A 22,981-nucleotide genomic window follows, 5' to 3' on the forward strand; every position below is an offset into this window, starting at 1 on the left:
CCGACAACACTGGGGTTGTGGTGCTCATCTCATTTTACAGGCCAAGGGAGCCGGTGTTTGTCCGCAGACAGTTTTTCCGGGTCATGTGGCCAGCATGACTAAGCCGCTTCTGGCGAACCAGAGCAGTGCACGGAAACACCATTTACCTATTTATCTACTTGCACTTTTTGGTGTGCTTTCAAACTGCTAGGTTAGCAGGAGCTGGGACTGAGCAATGGGAGCTCACCCCGTTGCGGGGATTTGAACCGCCAATCTTCTGATTGGGAAGCCCAAGGGGCTCAGTGGTTTAGACTACAGCGCCACCCACATCCCATGTTCACATTAGCTTATGTGAAAACTCTTTCTGTGCTCTGCTGCCTACAGTGGAAAAGTCTGTTCAGCAGCCTCAGTTTTTGTAGCTGGAGTCAGTCAGGGCCCTGCACTCCAAAGTCAAGTGGAAAAAGGCCTGCAAGGCAGGGAGCAGGACTCACAGGCAATATGATTGCATGCTTCACATACAATTCTAATAGTTCTGAAACTATGTAGAGAGAAAACAACTTTTTGAAATCAGGAAAAATAAGGAGGAAGTGAATAGGAAGGAAGGAACTCTGATGGAGTGACATAATGGGGCATTTGAAGGAGGTTGGGGCTGCATTAAAAATGAGCATCCTCTCGTCTGCAGTTTGCCCATATGTGTACTCTGACCTGGTTCAAAGAAACAATGATTGCATGTGGTTGATTCCCCCACCCTACTCCCCAGCAAATATCATTTATGACTCTTTGTTAAGGTCATGCTCTAACCATGTAATTCCATATCTCAGGTTGTGACACCGCATAATTGATTCACCTCTCTGAGCTGGGAGGACTGTTTGTCTGACCCAGATTTTCCATAAGATCAGGCTGAAGCTGTGATCTCCGATGCATCGGCCGACGGAGCTGCTGTTGTATGCAATGGGACTATTGTCACCGGCCTAAGAAAGGTCACTTGTGTTATCATCCTCACTGCCCTGATGTGCTGCTCACCTGCCCTTGTTTGCAGCAAATGCACCAGCTTTATCCCTTTGAATCCGCGAGGATTGTCCCCGCCTGCCCTTGAAGGCAAATATTCATCACATAAAATTCCTCTGCTCTCAGCTCACTGATGTGCTCTCATGAATATCTGGGAAGGGATGATAAATGCAGCCCCAGTAGTGTTTAACATGGCAGCTGACCACTTTTCCCATATCTGTTTGTAAGATCAATCCAACTTGCCTTTCCCAAGAGCAAGGACCTGTTAGAAAAAGGAAAGCAACTGTCACTGCAATTTTTCTTTGGCTGTCGCCTTGCCCCTTTCAATGTTTTCCCTCAGTCATTTGCAATGTCACTAAAATTAGTGTTGTGCCAGAACCTGTCCTCTAATTTCCTGATTTTTTTTCTCCTCTCCTGCAAAGGAGGCTTCTGTTTTTCTGCTTCAACCACACGGTGCTTCAAAATCTCTTCAAAACTTTTGGTGGATACAGATTATATCTGACCCTATAATTGCAATATGGCTCTCTAATGGGCAAATCTGTCAGTTTCAGTTTCTCTCAGATTGTATTCCCCCCCCCCCATCTTAACTTCAGAATGTATGCAAAGGAGGACAACTAAGATGGTCAAGGGTCTGGAAAACAAGCCTTATGAGGAACAGTTGCAGGAGTTGGGTATGTTTATCCTGGATAACAGGTGGCTGAGAGGAGATGATAGCCATCTTCAAATATCTTAAGGGAGGAAGATATCACCTGGAGGATGGAGCAAACTTGTTTCCTCCTGCTCCAGAGGGTAGGAGCCAAGCCATTGGCTTCAAGTTACAGCAAAGTAGAGTAAGAGCTGTTCAACAGTGGAACAGACTCCCTTGGAAGGTGGTAGACTCTTCTTCCTTGGAAGTTCTTAAGCAGTGATTGGATGGCCACCTGCCATGACTGCTTTAATTGAGATTCCTGCATTTCAGGGGGTTGGACTAGATGACCCTCAGTGTCCATATCAACTACAATTCTATGAGTCCATGATTCTCTGCATTTCCACATCAGTTTGAGATTTTATTTTTATGAAAATGAGTTCTTGTGAAAACTCACCAGCATTTTACTATGATCCTCTACACACGTTTGTATGTAATTTTGCCTAATACCCCCCTTTTTTCAATTTTGATGACTAGATGCATTTTTTATGCTAACAACAGCAACTTTAGATTATGCAATTTTGGACACATTGCTTGGCTGGAGTGCAGCATTGTAAAATTTGGATGTCAATTTTGAAGGATTGTTGTGTTTCAGATGGTGTGCTGGGTAACCTGGCTAGTAAGTGCCCGAAGAATGTGTACTCACTGATTTCATTTTTAAGGATGTCCTTTTACATTTTAAAAAAGAGGGGGATAACCTCACCACATTTTGAAGAAGAAGCAAATCTCACCACCATCAACAATTAGCAATTATGAGGCAGGTGGTAGACAGCCTCTCTGTCCTTTTAGGAAAACCTAGCTGAGGATGTCATTGGGCTCTCAGGAACTGTGTGAGCACCTGAGAAGACTGAATAATCAGGAGTGCAGGAAAGGACAGCCACAATCACCTTTTGGTCACCTTGAAAGTCAGGTAAACACAACAAAATCCCCGCACTCCGAAGGGATGCATAAGTGAAACAAAAACCCTGCCCCCCCCCAGCTATGAGAAGTTCCTCAAATACTTCCCTCTAATAATTTTCGAATGGAATTTCTTTTCTTATTAGATGACAGGGAATGGTTTTTTAAAATGTGGGCGCCATGCTAATTAAAATCCTCAACATTGTTGAATGCTTGCAGTAATCTTGCCCAAACAGAAAAGCAATATCATCTTGTTTGGAGCATTAAGTAGCACCAGGGTCTGTCACACACTGACCCCCATTGTTAGCAAGTGTGAAGAGTGGGATGGGAAAACTGCCGAACAGTGCAAACTCTGTATCGACACAGAGGTCACAAACAGCATGCAGCTATATGCTGTTACAAAAATGGATAAAGCTCACAAAAAAAATTCTATGCCCATTACTGATGCGAAAAAAGAGCAGTGCCATGAAGAAATATAATTGCTATGTAAAAAATAAATAAATGAAAGTAGTTATCAGCCTTTCTGCAAAAGATTTCAATAGCCATCTACATGGTTCATTGACAATCTGAATGTGGGTTAGGGCAACAGTCCAAATGTTAAACTTAAAGGAACATGCTCCAGAAAGGCACAGGGAACATGCCACAATATAAAACCATCCATACCCATACTCTGAATACCCTGAATGCGATCTTTATTCTAGCAAAAGGGATTTGAAATAATTGGGAGGGGGGATGTAAAGGGCAACAGCAAAGGTCAGAGAATAAGCTTACTTCCATCAGAGAAGAGGCTTAGAAGATTTGGCTTTGTCACCCTGAGGAAGATGATATTTATTCAAGATTGATTATGACTTTTACAAGACCAGCTCCAGTTTATGGGGTTGTCAGAAAAAAGAAAGAAAACAAGATCTCTGCTGGAACTAAGGCCTATCTAGTTCAGCATCTAGTGGCCACCCAGATGCCTCTGGGAAACCCTCAACAGGACCTGAGTGCAGCAACACTCCCACTTTCCCAGCAGCAGAGATTCAGAACCATAGTACCTCTGACAGTGGACGCAGAGCATAGCCTTTGTGGCTGGTAGCCACGGATAGCCTTATCCTCCATAAATTTGGCCAGTCCACTCCATCCAAATACAGCCCCATGAGCCTTCAATGGTTCCTCAAGATTCAATTTTATCCCCTATGCAATCTACTTGAAACTGCTGAGTGGGGTCATCTGGAGTTTTGGAGTACATTGTATGCGTCATACATGGGGATGCCTCTGAAGATAGCTTGGAAACTTCAGCTGGTGCAGAATTTGGCGGCCTGCCGCGCCGCCGGAGCATGATTTCTGTTCTCATCCTGAAGCAAAGTTCTTAACCCGAGGTAATATTTCTGGGTTAGCGGAGTCTGTAACCTGAAGCATCTGTAACCTGAAGCGTATGTAACCCGAGGTACCATTGTACGTATTTTGTTCCATGCAGAATGATTATATATATATGTGCATGTTGCTTAGGAACCTGTCTGGTCTTGCTGGCCTCTTGTGACTCAATAAGATGAATTCATATTTAGAAAACACTATGGGTAAATTTACACAGTGCTTTTTTTAAGGAAGTACTCAAGGGCACGCAGTACCGGCACTGAATCTACATTATCAGTTTTTACATTTTACATCAGTTTTGGATCTACATTTGATTAATGGTGCCATCAGGTCAGGCTTTTCGGGTAGAAGTCCAAGAGCACCGGGGGAGGGGGCCACTAGGGGCACATCGGAAGATGGCTGACAATAACATCTCTCCGACCCACAGGGGGTAATTAGGAGGCTGTGATGGGAGTAAATAGCCTCTCTACCCCCCCAGGATTGTGAGGGGGGGCTGCCTTTGCCTGCTGTGCCCTATACCACCCCCGAATTTGAGGGGATGGGGGCACTAGGCAGAATGCCCTCCTGTGGATTTTGGCGCTCCTGGATGCTGTCTCTGATCCGTGCCGCTAGCTGCAAGAACTTCAAAAGGAACAATTAGGAAGAAGCGAATGCACATATTTCAAGGAAGGAGGGGGAGTAAAGACTGCTAACTGAAGAGTTCTCTGATAAACAAGACGAGTCGGAAGAACAAGAATCAATCTTGAGAAGACAGCCAAGACTCGGTATGGCAAAGGGACTGGATGGGGGAGGGGGAAAAAAACTTTTCTTTCTTTCCTCTATGTGATTAAACAAGAACCCCCCCCCCCCACAAGTCAGAAATGCCGCTTTAATGACTTAAGCTGTGGTTTTATGACTGTGTGGAGATAAAGTTTCTAACCAAAGCATGTTTTAAGAAAAGTGTGGAAAGTTTAAGAGCTCTGGAATGACGCAGTTAAAAATACCATTGCCATATTGGTAAGCTCTGTCAGAGGACTTGAGTCTGGGAGGAGGAAAGAGCTGTTTTTATACTGTGGGTGAGACTTCTCAGTGGGACTTAAGAACGACAGACCCTGAGATTAATGATGGAAAAAGCGATGTTATTTATGAAAGTGATGATATATGGAAACCATCACGATATGAGGATTGGTCGAACAGAAAAATCCACACAGGATATAATTGGTGTTTATCTGCTTAAGGAGATTATTAGAAGAGAGCATAAAGGAAAAAGGAAAAATGTACGAACAAGATGAGATGTGGAAACAGCAAGATAAGACTGGATAGAATTAAGAACTTTATCTGGACTGATTTGGATATGAACGCAGTAGCAAGAAGATGATCGGAATCCCCCTTTGAAACTTGAAATATGGGTCCCCTCAACAAAAATTTAAAATTCGGCTTTGTAATTCGGAATTTATGTGATGTGATTTGATTTGATTGGTCGGTTAATAAAAATTTTATTTTTTTTAAAAAAAAGAAGCCCAAGAGCACCACTCAGCAGAATGAGCAAGAGGGCCACCAAATCTAGCACGGCTTACCACTAGGGGTGGGTGGAGGTGCCAGTTCTGGTTTCTCTCCATTTCATATTTTTCCACTCTTAACAGAACTCAGGATAACTCAGTTGGTAGAGCATAAGACTCTTAATATCAGGGTCTTGGGTTTGAGTCCCACATTGGGCAAAGGATTCCTGCATTGCAGGGAGTTGGACCAGATGACCGTCGTGGTCCCTTCCAACTCTATGATTCTATTTTCCACATTTCTACATCTGTTTGCATTTTTTTTTTAAAAAAAAGTCCTTATGAAAATGTATCGGCATTTTGGTACAATTTCCCTTAATATACTCATATTCACAAATTGGCTTTCCTTAATACAGTGTATTCTTTGTACTCCATTTTCAACAACATTCAACAGCATTTTTGTATATATGTTTTTGATTGGCTGGAGATCTACATTGAAAAATTCAGAAAACTGTGAATTCCGAAAGGACGGCTTTGTTTCAGTTTCTGCTTTGTTTCAGAAAGCATGAATTAGGTATGCTCACCTTTAAATGCGAGCTGAATCAAATTTCTTCACTATCTCTACTTACAACATTTCAAGTAAAATGACACACACAGCTGTCTAAGAGGGGGCTCCTCCATACAACCATTAAGTCCATAGTTCAGAATGGGAATACATTTCCCTGTCATGAGCAGTCTGTCTTCCCTGAAAATCTAGTCATATTTTTGTTCATTGCTGTCTTCCTTCCATCAGCCCTTTCCCATGTGCAATGTGATGAAATTTGGGGACGGACTACAGTTCAGAAGTAAAACAATTATGAATTATTAGTAATAGTGCATGCATATTATTTTTTAATTAATCAATAGGTACCCTACCTGTTGAGATATTTTCTCCCAATGGTGGTTTCCACTGTATTTAAAATTGGTTTGCAAATGTTGCAGCAGATACAACAAATGGAGTGGGGTGGGAGATTGGGGGGAATAGTTCCATAATTTCATCTAATAAAGAAAGTTAATCAAATTAAAATTCAAGGACCCCTGGCACAACATCTCCAATATATACAACTCACTAAAAGCCAGTGAAAAGAAGTAGGTCTACAAAACCCTATTAAGCATTGCAGAGACACAAAGGTCCACAACTGCAGGGGGCACTGCTGCAAAGGCTCTTATTATCGGTGGCCATCAACTGGTGAGCATCTGAGGAAGCCTTCTAATGTTGGTCTCAGGGTATGGGCAGGTTGATACGGGTGCCGGCAGTTCTTCAGGTAACCTGGGCCCAAACCATGTAGGGAAATAGGCCTGGGAACTGACTTTCTGCCAGTGAAACAGGTACAATCTAGGATTAAGTGGAATATCTGCAGTCACCCAACTGCAGACAGTAGCTGGATAGCCAGATATTCTTAGGTTCAACCCCCAGTATCTCTGGTTATGAAGAATGACCTTTGATTGACTCTCGTGTAGAGCTACTGCTAGACATTGTAGAAGAAAGATGGCCAATATTTTATGCTCCATGGACACTTTTGTATACTGGAAAAAACTGTTGTGTGCACCACAGTACACTGACATAGCCTGCATGCTATTTTACTGGCTGTAAGAGAATGCTTATTTCAGTGGCGACAGACTTACAGGCAAGTCCTTTTGGGTTCAGGAGCAGGAGCCAGTGCTGGTGACCCTGGTCTAAACAATAACAGGGTAGATGAAAAAATTGCCAGACCTGCTGTAAGGCAGGCTTTTGTGAACTTTTTTTTCTGGCAAGTGTGCAGTTTATCTTTTGTAAGAAAGAATAAGGTTCCTCTATCCCTAGATCAGAGATGGAAAACCTGTGGTCCTCCAGTTGTTGTTGGACATCAGCATATAAATGCCCCAGCCAGCATGGGGAACAGCCAGGGATAACGGGTTGTATTTCAGCAGCATCTGAAAAGCCAGATATTCGCTATCCCCCTACCAGTATTTATTATTGGTCTCTTTGGGGTGCTATTAAATATTAAACTCCAGATTGCTTTTTTCTGGCCCAAAACCGCAAAGCAAAAAAACAACAACAAGCTATGCATATATTTCCCTATTTGTAGGGCATGCACTTTTAAATCAAAATCCACAGTTGTCTTTTCCAGAACACAGGTGACAAAGAACAAGGAGATAACTGCACACATCTTGATTGTGTATAAACTCACCCTAATGCTGCTTCCCAGGAGATGCTCCCTTATCAGCAGGCTCCTCGATTGCCACATTCTCCGCTCTTCAGGATTGTTCTGTTCTCAAGATTTTATCCGAAGCACAACGAGAAAGCTGGCAACAATCAACATAAAACCAATTTCTTGGAAGAACAGAATCATGTTTGCAGTCATGTTTTTTCTCTCTCCCCCCTCTCAATTCAGCAAGCGAATTTTAAAATATTCCTTAAACACGCTATTGATGTTTGTTATTTATATCCTTCCTCTCTCCCTCTCTCTCCCTCCCTCCCTCCCTGCCCCCCTTTTGTATTTTCAAAAGGCTGGGAAGGAAGTAAATGTTTCTTTCCTCGAGGTGTAACAGCAAGAGGTGGGTGTTAATTTAGATAGAGTTCACAAGCGAGTGATATAATGCTGCGAGCGTTCCAGTAAATAGAAAACTGCTGTACATCTTGGGTAATGCAGTGGCGGCATTAAATAGATTGAACAGTTTTGCTGAAAAGAGATCCAAACCACTTTGAAGAGGTTTGTTGCTCAATTGGCAATCATTGTATAGGCAGTTTCCACTGATTTAGCATCTGGTAGTCAGTCAGAATTCATAATTCTGAATAACTGTGAAATGCCGCTCAGACACTAGCTTGTTCCAGTTGATTGTATTTTATTTATTTTTTTGTTACTTGGGAAAAGAAGAAGGGAGGATCAAAAATGTTGAAAGAAATCAGAAAATCTCATTAGGGGAAAAATGCATAGCATTTGTGTTGCTCCTCTAAACTACAGCCTTGAAATGCTCATTGGTGCTTGTTCATTGCAGGAGAGGAGCTATTCATGAGGCTCGTACTTTGGCTGGCTTAGCCCAAATTAGATAAAAAATGAATACAGCCTCAATTCCTTGGATGTGCAGAGCTGCAAGAGATACTAAACAAAGGGACTTGAACTTACGTAATTGTAGCTTTATCAAGTGCAAATCCAGGAGATCAGCACTGTATGCCAAGAGCCTCTGGTTCAATCTCCAGCATCTCCAAATAGGGCTGGGAGGAAATTCTGTCTGAAACCTTGGAGAGTGTCTGCCAGTCAGACATGAAGGAACTATACTCAATACAAGGCAGCTTTTTATGTACAGACATACATAGTGTGCCCCCCAGACTCATTATTTTGAGGATAGATGCATGCATGCACCCGGAATTTAGGTTTGTGCAATTAAAAATGAATTAAAGTGTTGGATTGCCCTAATGCAACAAGTCCACTTTTTACAAACAAACAAACAAAGAACAATGACTTTTTGCAGTTAGGAAAACAATGGGGAAATAAACGTAAAAGTATGGAATGAGCAAATGATTAATGGGAATATAAAGAAATATCCCACAAGCAAATTAGAAGGAATGGTCAATAAAGACCACACCTAGTCTAATCTCTACATGAACCTTGTGCAAGCAAATTAGGACGAATGATGAACACAGTTGATCCGGAGGAGCCCACATGCGTACAAAGCCAACCACAGGCACTTTGTTGCCTGAGGCAGAGTAGCAAATGGCAGTCCTTCTCCTACCAAATCAGGGTACAAAATATCCAAGGCTAATCAGGGTATTTTGCCATCCCTCAGAGAAACCCCCCCAAAAGCTCCTCCTCCCTGACAACAAATAATTAACATTCAATTGGAGGCAGCTTGCTTAGTTTGCCTAATGGCAAGATAAACCTTGTATATGCATATTGTTCACTTAACAGTGGAATAGTCAATGGATTTTTCAGATGTCTGAATGGAGCAAACTATAGTTGCTCCCAATCAAGAAGGCACATGAGAATGTGGAAGCCTGAGATTAGGGACGGGTGAATGTTTCGGTTTCTCATTTTTCTGATCTTCTGCACTTCCCCATCAATTTGTAGATTTCTTTTAAAAAGTCTTCATCATGAGGATTCACCTGCATATTTGTGCAAATTTCTCCTACTAGACATATTTTTATATGCAATCTTTTTTTTTTTGGCAAAAAACAGTTTCCCGTAATTTATTGCATATTTTATTATATGTTCAGTAATATATGCAGTTATATGCACATTTTAGTCTGGCATATACATCTTTATACACATTACTGGAGCACAGCATTGCAAAATCCACAGCAGTGCAAATTGTGAAGGAAGGTTGTGTTTTGGCTAATATATTGCTTTAAAAAGGGCAAATTAGGCAAATTCACCTTAGATATAGCATTTTGTCTGTACCGTGTCACATCTATCTATCTTTCTATCAAAGACTGCATTTAAATTTATTCCAGCTCTTGATCAGGTTGAAATGCGGGGGATGGGGGGGCATGTTCATAATGAGGGGAGCACATCTGAGGTGTATATACATGCAGACACATACACAGGCCTCATTTCTTCTTCTTTCTTCTTTGTGGTTTTGTGTTAAAAGTAGAAACAAAGACCAAAAGGCTGTAGCTACATTTCATTTTAATGGTGAGATTAAAAAAAATATACCCATAAAGAGATTATGTTTAATCTGTTGTTCGGAAAGTTCACAGAACAGATTTGTTTGCTGCCTTATGTTCACTCATCATATATCAGGATTGCTGAATGTAGACTCTTCAAAAGGGCTCTGATGTGCGTTTTTTCCCTCAAGGAGGTGGCTTGAGCAGTATCTGCAGTTGATGAAGTATTTTACAAGTTCCCCTTCACTTTTGTGAACCCAAAGCATTTTGTACATTTACTAGATCCTTAACTTCAAAACCTCAGAACCTAAGGAACAACGATTATGATTTTAAAAAAACAAAAAACCTCAAAGGGCTTTCTCCTCACTCTCCCTGACCCACAGTGGGAGGAAATCGCCAGTGACTATTTCAAAAGATGTCACAAACCTTTGTACACCCGTCTACAAATGAATGGGTTATGGTTTCAGGGGATGTGATTTGCAAAGACAGATATTTAGAGCACATATTTAGAGCACATATTATGGGAAAGTGCCATGAGTGTCGCAAAATGGATAGCACAAAATGCTAAAACCAGCAGGAAAAGAGACACAATAAAAAAAAACACTATGCAGATGTTTTCCCATCACCCACTCCTCAATCAAGGGGTAAAAGACACCTGCATCAGCCGCTCAGAGATAAGCTATTTGCACCTCCTCTCTGTTCAAAATGGAAGGGCGGGTGGGTGTCCAATTAAATGTGAGCATGTTCAGGATAGGAGAGACTGAGCTAGTGCAAACAGGAACTGAGAAGGGAGAGCTATCAATCTCTTGCATGTTGTAGATTTTAAGGGGATATTTTACTGTGACCACATACCGGTACCACAGGAGGTACTGGCAGGAGGTACTCAGTTGCCACATTGGCATAGCTGTCAACGTTTCCCTTTCTAAAAGGGAAATTCCCTTATTCCGAATAGGATTCCTTGCAAGAAAAGGGAAAAGTTGACAGCTATGCACATTGGTGACCTCCAATCTAGCAAAAAAACCCAACAAACTGAAACATGTAAGACACAGCATTTTAATTGTCCTAACCCACCCTGGGATCTTGGGATGAATGGCAGATAATAAAATAATAAAATGTGATAATAATGATAATGACCATAACTAGAAGAAGGAGAAGAAGCTGTTCTTTAGTTTCCCTGAAATATTTTTACTGCACAGTGTGCTATTCATATGTAGTTGAAAGGATCACTATATCCTAACTTTCATCAACTTTAGCTAGACTTATTCATCTGGGATAGATACTGATTTCCATCTCCAACGCCTCGAAAAATCCCATCAATGGTGTCTCCGAAATTTTTTTACACATCACTTTGGAAGACAGGGGAACTAATGTCAGTGTATTGGAAGAAGCAAAGATCACTGGTGTCAGAGCAATGATTGTTCAACATCATCTTTTTTGGACTGGTCATGTGGTTTGGATGCCTGATTATTCTCTTCCAAAGCAACTACTCTATTCCCAACTTAATAATGGAAAATGAAATACTGGTGGACAACAAAAGAGGTTTAAAGATGCTCTCAAGGCAAATCTTTAAAAATGCAGTATAAGCATGGATAATTAGGAAACAGTGGCCTGCTAGCACTCCAATTGGATAATAGCCTCTACCTCAAACTCAGGACAAAAGGGAGAAACGAGCTAAGAGGAAGGCACATTTGGTAAATCCTCACCATGATTAACTCCCACCTGGAATCCTATGTCCCCACTGTGGAAGGACGTGTGGATCCAGAATTGGCCTCCACAGTCACTTATTGACACACCATTAAGACCGTGTTTTTGGAAGACAATCTTACTCAGCTGCCAAAGATCGCCAAAGACAGAAGACTGATTTCCCATCAGAACTAGGTGGATTTCTGCCAAGCTTATAGGCTTACATTGCTGATGCACTACCATATCTCGTTTCCAGATGGAGCGTTTCTGCGAGCTGGCACCAGAGGCAGTCCAGACCCCGGCCGCCTTTCCAGACAATCTGTGGGAGATTGGAAGCAAGAAGTAAACCAGGGAGTATTGTCAGCATTAGCACCCACCACTAGACATTCCTATTCCAGGGCCTGGGACTCCTTCGGGCGTTTTTGTGGCTCCATAGCATGGCACGCTTCCGAGGAGGAGGTGCTTCAATTCCTGGTTCTCCTAAAGCGCAAGGGCCTTGCCATTAAAACTATAATGCTTTACTGGGCAGCTATCTCATTCTTTTGTAAATTCCTTCGTTGGCAGGACCCCTGTGACAGCTTCCATGTCAAGAAGCTGCTGGCTGGGTGGCGTTGCATCATTCCCCCACATCAGGATGGCAGGAAGCCCATACTATCGACACACTCAAACTAATTTGGAAAAAATGACCAGAGATCTGCTGATCAAATTTTGAAACACATCTCTTTCATGCAGCATTCTCCCTAGCCTTCTTTGGTGCCATGCACATTGGGGAGTGTTTGGTGGATGGGGCCCCTCATTCAGGGTTGGTGGATATGGACATTAAGTTCTCTGGGGATACTGTGAATGTCAGGATTTGGTCCTCAAAAACTGATGAATTGCGAAAAGGGGTCATGCTGGCACTGGCCCCGACGGGAACAGGAGGGCCCCTGCCCATATCTGGACACATGCCCCTTCTTCAGGGTCCGGCCCAAGTGCAAAGGCCCTTTCTTCATACACGCAAACACGAGTCCTTTGATGCAATCCCAATTCACGACACTCTTGCACAAAGTCATAGCGGCCTATGGAGTTGATCCCCAAGAATATTCCGGGTGCTCCTTCCATATTGGGGCTGCCACTTCAGCGGCAGTCCAGGATTGGGACCCTGCCCGCATCAAGACATTGGGGCGCTGGCGCTCGGCAGCTTACAAAAGCTACATTCATCCCAGCTCCTCCTCCTTTATGCTTGCAATTTAATTTTCTTACAGGTTTGCCCACCATGAATATCTGGGTTGTGGGGCACAGCATTGTCCATTGGGCAGTGGAGCAATGGGGGTCGTAACCTTAACATTCAACCCAAGGTACACATTTATTGGATGGGCCACCAGGGCATGCATTGGCTGGGCTTTGTGCCCATGCTGAGTAAGGCCGCGGCAGCGCATGGCCCTCCAAGAGTCTTGATTTTGCACCTGGGGGGAAATGATCTAGTTGAACAAAAAGGCATTGCCCTGACCCTTGCTGCAAGGGCAGATATAGAAAACCTGCATGCCTTGTACACAGCAATGGGCATCGGCTGGTCCAATCTCCTCCTCCGCCTGCGCTGGAGAGGGGTTTCCAATCCCTCTCGCATCAATTATGCGGTGAAAAAAATCAACAGGGCCATGCGCAATATCATGCAGCAGATCGGCGGATTCTCTATCCCACATCCCACCATCAGGGCAGATACGGCTGGCATATTCAGGGCGGATAGAGTGCATCTGATACCATTTGGTAATGAACTCTGGCTGCATGACGTGCGACAAATCCTCAATGACTGGGTAGACAGCAGGGTTTGATGGCAGAGCATGGATGATTGTTCCTCGGTTGTGGGACTCTTTTTTAAAAAAAATAATTTTTATTAACCGGCCAATCAAATCAAATTAAATCACATCACATAAATTCCGAATTACAAAGCCGAATTTTAAATTTTGTTGGGGGGACCCATATTTCAAGATCCGAAGGGGGATTCTGATCATCTTCTTGCTACTGCGTTAATGTCCAAATCAATCCAAATCAGTCCAAACAGAGTTCATAATTCTATCCAGTCTTATCTTGCTGTTTCCACATCACATCTTGTTCATATATTTTCTCTTTTTTCTTTATGATCTCTTCTGATAGTCTCCTTAAGCCGAAAAACACCAATAATAATCCTGTGTGAATTTTCCGTTCTTCCAATCCTCAAATCGAGATGGTTTCCATATATCATCACCTTCATAGATAACAGCGCCCTTTCCATCATTAATTACAGAACTGTCATTCTTAAGTCCCACTGAGGAGTTTCACCCACAATATAAAAACAGCTCTATTTCTCTATTTCTCCTCTCAGACTTAAGTCCTCCGACAGAACTTCCCAATATGGTGACGGCATTTTTAACTGCGTCATTCCAAAGCTCTTATACATTCCACGCTCTTCTTAAAACATGCTTTGGTTCGAAAGTTTATCTCCACACAGCCTTAAATCCACAGCTGAAGTCCTTAAAACGACAATTCTGACTCGTGAGGGCAGGGGATTCTTATTTAATCACATAAGGAAAGAAAGGAAAGTCCCCCCCCCCATCAATCATTTGCCATACCGTATCTTGGCGTATCTTCTCATGTTTTATTCTTGTCTTGTTTTATCAGAGATCTCTTCTGTTAGCAGTCTTTACTCCCCCTCCTTCCTTGAGATATGTGCATTCCTTCATCCAAATTGTTTCTTTTGAAGTTCTTGCAGCTAGTGGCGCAGATCAGGGACGGCGTCCAGGAATGCCGGAATCCCACAGGAGGGCTTTGTGCCTAGTGCCCCCATCTCCACAAATTTGGGGGTGGTATAGGGCACAGCAGGCAAGGGCAGTCCCCCCCCACCATCCTGGGGGGGGTAGGGAGGCTAATTACTCCCATCATAGCCTCCAAATTACCTCGTGTGGGTCGGAGAGATGTTATTGTCAGCAATCTTCCGATGCGCCCCCTAGTGGCCCCGCTCGGTTGTGGGACCCTTGACGACAAGGCCCTTAGGGACCTCGGGTAGCAGTTTTAGGCCTTGGCAAGGTATCCTTTGGTCTATCATCAAGTTGGGGGGGGGGTGCATTCATGCTCCCTTCCCATGCAGCGGTACTTGCAGGGCCCGTTAAAGGGCAAAACCAGGAGTCCCTGGCCCTAGAGTGGTGGCATGTAGGTCAGACTTCCGGGACGAGGTCGGTGGAAGGGCATGCTGTATAAGTTTGTGCTTTGCAGTCCCCTCTCCCTGGATCTCATCAGCCTGCATATTCTCAGCTAGACAGGCTGAGAGGGTTACCTGCCAAGGCCTATGCCAAGTTTCCCACTTCTGAGGCTTAATAAAGTTGTGGCCAATTTGAACCCATGCTCTGGTCTCTTATCTCATTCTTTGGGGAAAAGGGTAGGCACCACAGACAGGGTTTAGCGCTTGTGCCCGCAATTACTACCTTTCCCCTGGTTTGAAGTTGGCTCTCCCACTGGGTTCTTTTATAGACATTGTTCAAGTAAAGAGAACTACCAGTTTCATTTTGCCGCTTCAACTGCTTTTTGTTTCTCTTGTTAATAGGTACGGTGATGCTTATTACAGCTCCTCAGATGTTTTAATAGCCTGTAAAAATACCTTTCCTTTGAGGGGTGGGAAATCATCCTAGAGGACAATTAACAAGTGTTTACCTGCATCAGGATACACAGTGTTGCTTTTTGCTGAGCTCAAAGACCTGATCACCACTGCTTCTCCAAACAGGAAATAGCTGCAGCTGCAAAGTGGTAATGCTTTTCAAAAGGAAATTTTGAATCCTTTCCCAAATCCCCACTGGATTTCTCATGGATAAATGCTTTCCAGCAGCTGGAATCCCTCACAAATCTCATAATAGAGATCTAGCTGGAATATGTCAGTGTTCTTCATTTTTTAAAGTTCCCCTGTTGCTCTGTAACTCTCCCTCCTGTTTTAATTAATCAATGCATTTTCATCTCTGCCTGCTATAATCCAATCGATGGTCTATTCAAGACTTCCATCTTTATTGGATCCCAACAATCAAAGGGGTGTTCATTCAAGCCCATATCTGCCTACAGACTAAGCTAGCAAGGGGTGAGTGAGATCATACCAGCTTGTCTCCAACAATGTCCTCAAAGGATGTATTCATGCATGGTGGGGGTGAGAAGAATGGACATCAGAAGAAAAAGAAATGCCAACAGGGGATAATGTCTTTTGTTCTTACCACCAGCACTGCTTTGCTAATGACCTCTGTAACTATTTTGCTTTTATAAAATTGCTTTTGATGCAATTGTTCACATGTAACTCTGAACACAGATACTAACTGTTTACTAGCTGTAAACACTTATTGATTTGTACAGATGTGCAACTTTTACATTGTGCAACTGTTATGTTAACAGGTACACATACGGTACACTCATTGAATATAATGTGTGAACACCCCTGCTTTTGTATTTTATTATCCTCTGACCTCACTCTTCTCTATCTCCCACCCCAACCATATGAATATCTGCCTGCCAATGTGGGGTTGCACTTTATGAATCTCATGAAATGGACTGCACTCCAGGAAAGCATATGCTTTCATAAATGTTTTCAAGGATCTTGTTTTTGCTGCAAAAAAACTAACCTGGCTACTCCTGGACAAGTTAATGCAGCTGCTGTTAAAAGCACAACTACAAGTACAGTGTGAAAGGCATCAACCCTTCATAAAAGCTGTCACTGTGTTTTGTGTGCGTATACACAGAGGGAGATAGAAGGAGAGAAATACCAATGACTTCTCCATGGTTTGATTGCTTTTAACATAGAGTGAGAAGCAGGATGGCCCTTTGAAACTCTAACTAAAAGAGTTATGGCAGGCCAAATACACCCTCAAGAAAAATCAGCAATTCCAAGTGCTGCTTACACTTTCCTGATTATACGTCTCTTTAAAAAAAAAAAAAAACCAAGGAGGGAAAAAAATGATTAGATAAATTGCAAATGCCCCAGAGGAGCAGTAAATTGGCTTAGCATTCTATTCTAGTGATAGTCGCTTTCACTTCTTGCACCACTGAAACATAAGTGTGAAAACCCACTCAACAAAGTTCCTTCACTTAGGGTCTAACTACGTATGTGTTACAATAACTGTGACATTTCCACCCACATTCCACCCACCTACTCTAATGGCACCATTGTAGCAACATAGAAGTTGCTTTATGCTGAGTCATGTCAATGGTCTGCACTGTACTTTTAAAGCCATTTCATACCACTTTAAACTGTCATGCATTCCCCCAAAGAATGTTGGGAAGTGCAATATGTTAAGGATACTGAGAGCTATCAGGAGACCCCTATTCCCCTCCCAGAGCTACCATTCCCAGTTTACTGGGAAGAGGACTTGACTGTGAAAGCAGTGAAGCATACAGCATTGGTGTCCCTCTTCAGTCTTTCATAGTCTACACATGAAGGTTGGAGCTTAGCTAGCCTTGCCTTCTTCCTGCATAAACATATACTGTAGACTTTGGGGAAGAGGACAACAAATCTGAATCTGAGACCAATGTGTGAGAGCAAGATGTCTGCTGTGTGTGCGTGTGCTTATGATGAGTGTGAAAGAGAGGGGGAAAGCAAAGATTAAAATCAGTACACAAAATTTGAGGAACCAAAAGGATAATGTCAAAACAAATACTCTGTTTTTCTTCATGTTTGCAGAGTTTATGTTTACAGCAAAAGTATTGCTGAAATCACCTCACCATTCATGGCCGAGTAAATACAGATGGTTCAGCAAGAAAGAAGAGAAAATGCTTTTTATTGAAGGATGTTATGAATGAAAAACAATGCAGGAGTTTTAACACACACATTTTGTGTGTGTGTGTGGGGGGGAGAATCTATCTCCAGGTCCCAACAATATTTGGCCCATATATTTTGGGTATTTGGAATGTCACTGCAAAGTAAACCCTTGCTTTAGGAAATTCCATTGACTATAAGAAGGAAATGAAACAAGAATTGGATGGAAATTGCAAGCATAGCAGCCCATTCTGAGGTGATGCACCCGGGGGGGCATGCAAATAGGTGCATGAATTTTTGTGATAGGTTATTTTCATATTTAGGGCACCTCCCATTTTTATTTTGGCAGAATTGGGTAAATTTGCTGGCATAACGGCATGCACTAAGAGGCTGAAGCGTGACAATTTTCAGACAATTAGGTGCATTCGTTTGTCTCGGAGAAAAGTCTTTAAAGATTTTTTTAAAGGGAGAAGGATTTCCCCCCACCACCACCACCAATCCCCACCAATCAGATGGAAAAAGACATTTGGAGATCTTAAAAGAAACACCAACCCATTAAACTGAAGCATAGTTGGAACACTTAAAAACTTGAAAGTAAAGGTTGGCACCCAAACAAGAGTGGCAGTTATAAGCTACAGCTTTCCATTTTGACAACTTGAATATCTGATTGTTGTGGATTGATTGGAGTCAAGTGACAGAGCATGTTATATTTTGCAGGTGGTAAAGGTGTCCTGTCTTTAAAGATGACAGAGAATATAGTAACAGTTTGATTAGAAAAAAGTGGAATGCACTTGAAGTGTGCTATATTGATGACAGTGGCGGCGGCAGGGATGGGGTGAGGACAGACAGGGATTTCTAGAGACAAAACTCTAGAAATATAGTTGCAGCAGCTAGACTCATTAGATATAACAACTAATTTTTGGATGGCTCTTGTTTAGGGACTTCTTCCCAATTATTTCAGCTTTATTATTTGTTGCAGACTTCTCTTTTTCTTATTTAGAAGTTTTTTAAATTGGGAAACTGCTGTAGGCAAGGTGTGCAGGAGAAGGTAGAGAATCACAGGAGTTGTTGTTAAACCCTCCTCCCTGCACATCATAGTCCCAGTCATGATCACCAACCCAGTGCCTGCTACTAAATGAATGAACAACACAGAAATGAATCTGCACATTTTAATGTGCCATCTACTTTAAGGTTACCAGACGTCCTTGTTTCCCGGGGACAGTCCCCGGATTTACAACTCAGTCCCCGTACAAAATCCATTGAAGTTGAAAGTGTCCCCAGATTCATTGAAAAAAATCAGGTAACCTTAATCTACTTTAGTCTGAAATCAAATGGCTAAATAAATATGAAATAATGCGATTAAAAAAACATATTGTGAGAGGGAAACAGAGCAAAAACGATTTGCCCCTCCCTTCACTCTTCACCCCAAACTCCCCCCTCTCTATCCCCTCACCATTTGCTCCAGTCCCAAGTTCCCTCTTAAAGGACAGGAGAATGAAGAAGAGAAACTATTTCTCTTCTTTGTTCCACATTGCCAAGAGAATAAAGTGTGTGAAAGAAGTGTCACATCACAGGGCAAAAGGCTTTTTCCTTTTGACTCCCTTCTCCCCTGAAGCAGCAGTATCTTGATACTAGGGAAAGTTGTAAAGGAACAGGGAGTCTGGGGGCAAACTGTGGCTGGAGGCTACAACAGTGATAAGCAGTCCTTGCTGAGCTGGGTTACCCGCTCATTCAGGCCCTGGGCTTTCCTATTGTGCATGCCTTCAAGCAGGTAGGCTGATGGTGGTGGTGACAACACAGGGAACAGAGGAAGGCCATCTGGGCCACAGACCTGCCTGCTTTACTCACCTGTCCTGCCTGCTGTTGGCATGCTGTTGAGAGCCAGTGTGGTGTAGTGGTTAAGAGCAGTAGACTCGTAATCTGGTGAACCGGGTTCGCGTCTCCGCCTTCCACATGCAGCTTCTAGGTGACCTTGGGCCAGTCACACTTCTCTGAAGTCTCTCAGCCCCACTCACCTCACAGAGTGTGTGTTGTGGGGGAGGAAGGGAAAGGAGAATGTGAGCCGCTTTGAGACTCCTTAAGGGGAGTGAAAGGCAGGATATCAAGTCCAAACTCCTCCTCCTCCTCCTCCTCCTCCACCTCCTCTTCTTCTTCTTCTTCTTCTTCTTCTTCTTCTTCTTCTTCTTCTTCATGCTGCAGTTCATGGGTCCACCCGTTGGCAGCCACATGAACTGCAGTGTGACAACACCTTACATTTTTAGGAATTCAGGGAGATATATCATGCAGCCATTTCAAACATATGATTATGTGTTCTTAAATGAAGTGAGGTGTTACTGCTGCAAAAAGACATCAAGAGTTGTTGCCATGGGAAACTACATGTCTTCTCTATAGAATCTTTAGTCTGAAATGCCCGCTCTTAATGATGTTCCTGATCTCAAATATCGTTTCATCTGATTCCAAGAGGCTTGACAGGGTAAAGATACAAAAGGCGGTGACAAGCAGGCTTCTGTAATGAATGGATTTTATATCTTTGTGTATTGTGGCAATAAAAAAACAAAGAAATCACAAAATAAGCCTTATATAAACATGACCTATGCTGCACTCTGCAAGAAAGCTGAATAATACTGGCAACCTGCAGTACTTTTCGTTCCAACATTTCTTAATACTGAGAATAGCCAGAATTTGCATTCAAAACTTCTTGAAAACATTCCTAGTTAAGTCAAAGATCTTTTTGTGTGTGCAAGGGGAATGTAGAGTAGTAGCAGATCTACAATGGAAATTCCTGAACTCTTCCTTCATTGCCTGCAGCATGTTTACAGCTAATATTATAGCGATGGAACTGGATGATGCATTTTGGACAATGGGAATCAGAAGTGGAAAGGAAATGGGAAAGCAGCGAAGAGCAAAGTAGAAGTCATTGCTTAACTGAATCAGGTATCCAAGTGTGACATTCATTCAAGCCATCCCAGAAAATCAGCTGCTGTTTTAAGCTGTCATCTAATGCAATGGTAATGAAGCATAACTGCATGCACCTTTCACAACAGAGGAAAGGGGTTTGCAAAAGAAGCGTTTTTTGTATGTGTCATCAATATCTTCTGTTTACATGCTACAATATCAAATTCTGCTAGCAAAAGCAACAAGGAAAACAGCTCTAAGCTCCTCAATAAGCAAGCACATTGCTACACTAGCACTGACACGACATCTTGTGCAATTATGAGATTCAATGAAATAGGCCATGGGTGCAGTATGTTATTGTGTGGTTTCATGCCAATGCCCTGGGGTCTCTGTGTTATGTATTAGGCAGTAACACTCTTGTTCTTGGATCAAAAAGTTCTATGCAAACTCTCCTGATGTTCTGTTACACTTTACCATCTTTCCATGGAGAGGCCACCTTGTGTGTTTTGCAGAGTGACCCACTAGAACTGGCTGGGATTTGCAGGATTATTCGAGAACTTCCATAGTTCTGTGTGACTTCCAGAGAAGGCTGTGCTTCCCAGGACCTCAAAAGGGAGCCCCAATGACAGAGCCCTGCTTGATTCATACCAGGTCTCCCTTTAGGGAGAGGTTTATTGCTGAGAACTTTGTTGGCTACTGGTTGACAGGGTAAGAAAGGGATATTGCTCACACGCAATTGGCCCAGGATAAGAGGTTTATCACCTTCCCTTCAGCCAAAGATGGATGCACTGCTAGAAGTTTGTCTCTATTTTTGTTTCAGCTTGGGCAGAATAAAGCATTGGGTAAGGTCATTAATAAAGGGGGAGCCTATGAGGCCTTGGGGATGGTGTGGTAGACCTTGGCCATGGCTTAAAGGATTAGGCCTTTCACTATGCAGCCCAGATTGCCAGCTGGAACCCAGATGCTTGGCCTGTGTCGTGGGGACTGGCAATTCCCAGGAGGTAGCCCCAGCAGAAGGCCAGAGTGTTGCAATCAGAAAACAGGTGGCATCTCTGATATCCTTGTCCTGCACCTAGCAAACCCTGCATTCTCCTCTATTAATGAAGTTATGGTTTATTTTTACCCATACCTGTTTCTTGTATGTCCTCTGTTCTGTTTTTTTGGTCCCAAAATCAACAATGAACCAAGTTTGGGGCTATAATAGTCATACTTTTTTCTCCCAACCAGGATCCCAGGGGAATGACTGGAAAAATTATTCAATTTATTGAAAGAGAAAAGATGGAGAAGAGGAACCACACAATGTGTATGACACATGCAGATAACATGCTTGTTTTTCATATATCTTCCAGATTTCATAAACAGCTGCTGGACATCCAAAACTTGGTCTGTCAGCGCTCCCACCCCATTTTGCTCACTATCAGAAACTATGCAACAATCAGACAATGCACATTACCCACCCATTCTCATTTTCTACTGGGGCAATACATATAGTACTTTACTGTGTGCTCTGTTTGGATCCTATGCAAAGTAACTGGGGAGCCAGAATAATTTCTTTAAGAATAATGATGTCTGTATGCTCTCCCTATGGGAAAATAATTATATATTGAAAACTCTGAAGAAAATTTGGATACACAAAGCTAATGATATTTAGGGACAGACAAATCTGTCAAGTTCACGTCTCTCAGTCTCTCGTTTTCTCAGTCTTAAAATCACAATTACAAACCATAGCTTTTAAATTAGGGAGATACAAAGTTAAATTAATATAAAAAATAAAGGATTGATTGCATCAGGGGTAGGATACCTATGGCCCTCCAGATATTGCTAATTGACAATTCCTGATGGCTGGGGCTGATAGGATTTGGAGTCCAGCAACAACTGTAGATGCACAGGATCTCCACCTCTGGATTGGAGACTTCAGCAAGAGGTAAAGTGTTAGTCAAGAATCCTTGCAGTGGACATACATGCCCCTATTTCTATTTGTGAAATGTTGGGGGTTATGTATCCTGGCACATGTGAAAATTCCATCTTGCTCTTTCAAAGAACCACAGCTTTCATGCAAATAGGAATGAGAAATATTGTTCAGTTAATGCTTTCCACCATGCCATTTGTTGCACTTTCTAGCAGTTAAAAATCTTGCCCTGTATCCATTCTCAAGGCTCTGTCTTTCTGCAAGCAGTGTAAACATAGTCAGACAGAGCCGACAGCAAACTGCATCCTCAGAGACATATAGCAAAGTTTTCTAAAAACATTGATTGAAGCTTAAATTTGCAAGGCTTCCTCTGGTGAAAGTTGCACTGCATGTTTATGGCCTCTCTCCAAAACAACAGATCTTCTCAACTAAATCCTCCCTGTCTCCTCTTTGCCTTTAAACATCTATACCATTTAAATACTGTTAAGTCCCAGCAATTAAGCTGCTTTTGAGAAGCCTTCTGTGCCATGTTTTCCTCTGTCCTTATGCTGAGTCCTTGATAGTTATTTTTTTGCATCCATTGTTTTTGTTGGGTGCTTGAAGTCAGTTTCTCTTTTTGCAGATGCTATTGCCCTTCTAGAGGCTAATGTTGCATGTTTTGTTTTGTTTTGTTTTATATATTTGCAAATTTATAAACTGCTTCGGAGCCAAAATCTACCAGTGGAATGCA

At 42.5% G+C, this 22,981-nt stretch overlaps 1 long non-coding RNA gene across 1 annotated transcript; it reads right to left on the reverse strand.

Moving 5' to 3' along the window:
* Nucleotides 1-10,091: 10,091 nt before the first annotated feature.
* LOC309334124 lies at nt 10,092-21,497 on the reverse strand. The gene is made up of 3 exons (XR_014152899.1): nt 21,472-21,497; nt 11,932-12,026; nt 10,092-10,234 (listed from the first exon to the last, which is right to left on the reverse strand). It is a non-coding gene; the product is annotated as an uncharacterized lncRNA (long non-coding RNA).
* Between the last annotated feature and the right edge of the window lie 1,484 nt (nt 21,498-22,981).

The sequence above is a fragment of the Podarcis erhardii genome (assembly GCF_964252035.2).
Source record: "Podarcis erhardii genome assembly, chromosome: Z".
In the NCBI taxonomy this organism is placed as follows: domain Eukaryota; kingdom Metazoa; phylum Chordata; class Lepidosauria; order Squamata; family Lacertidae; genus Podarcis; species Podarcis erhardii.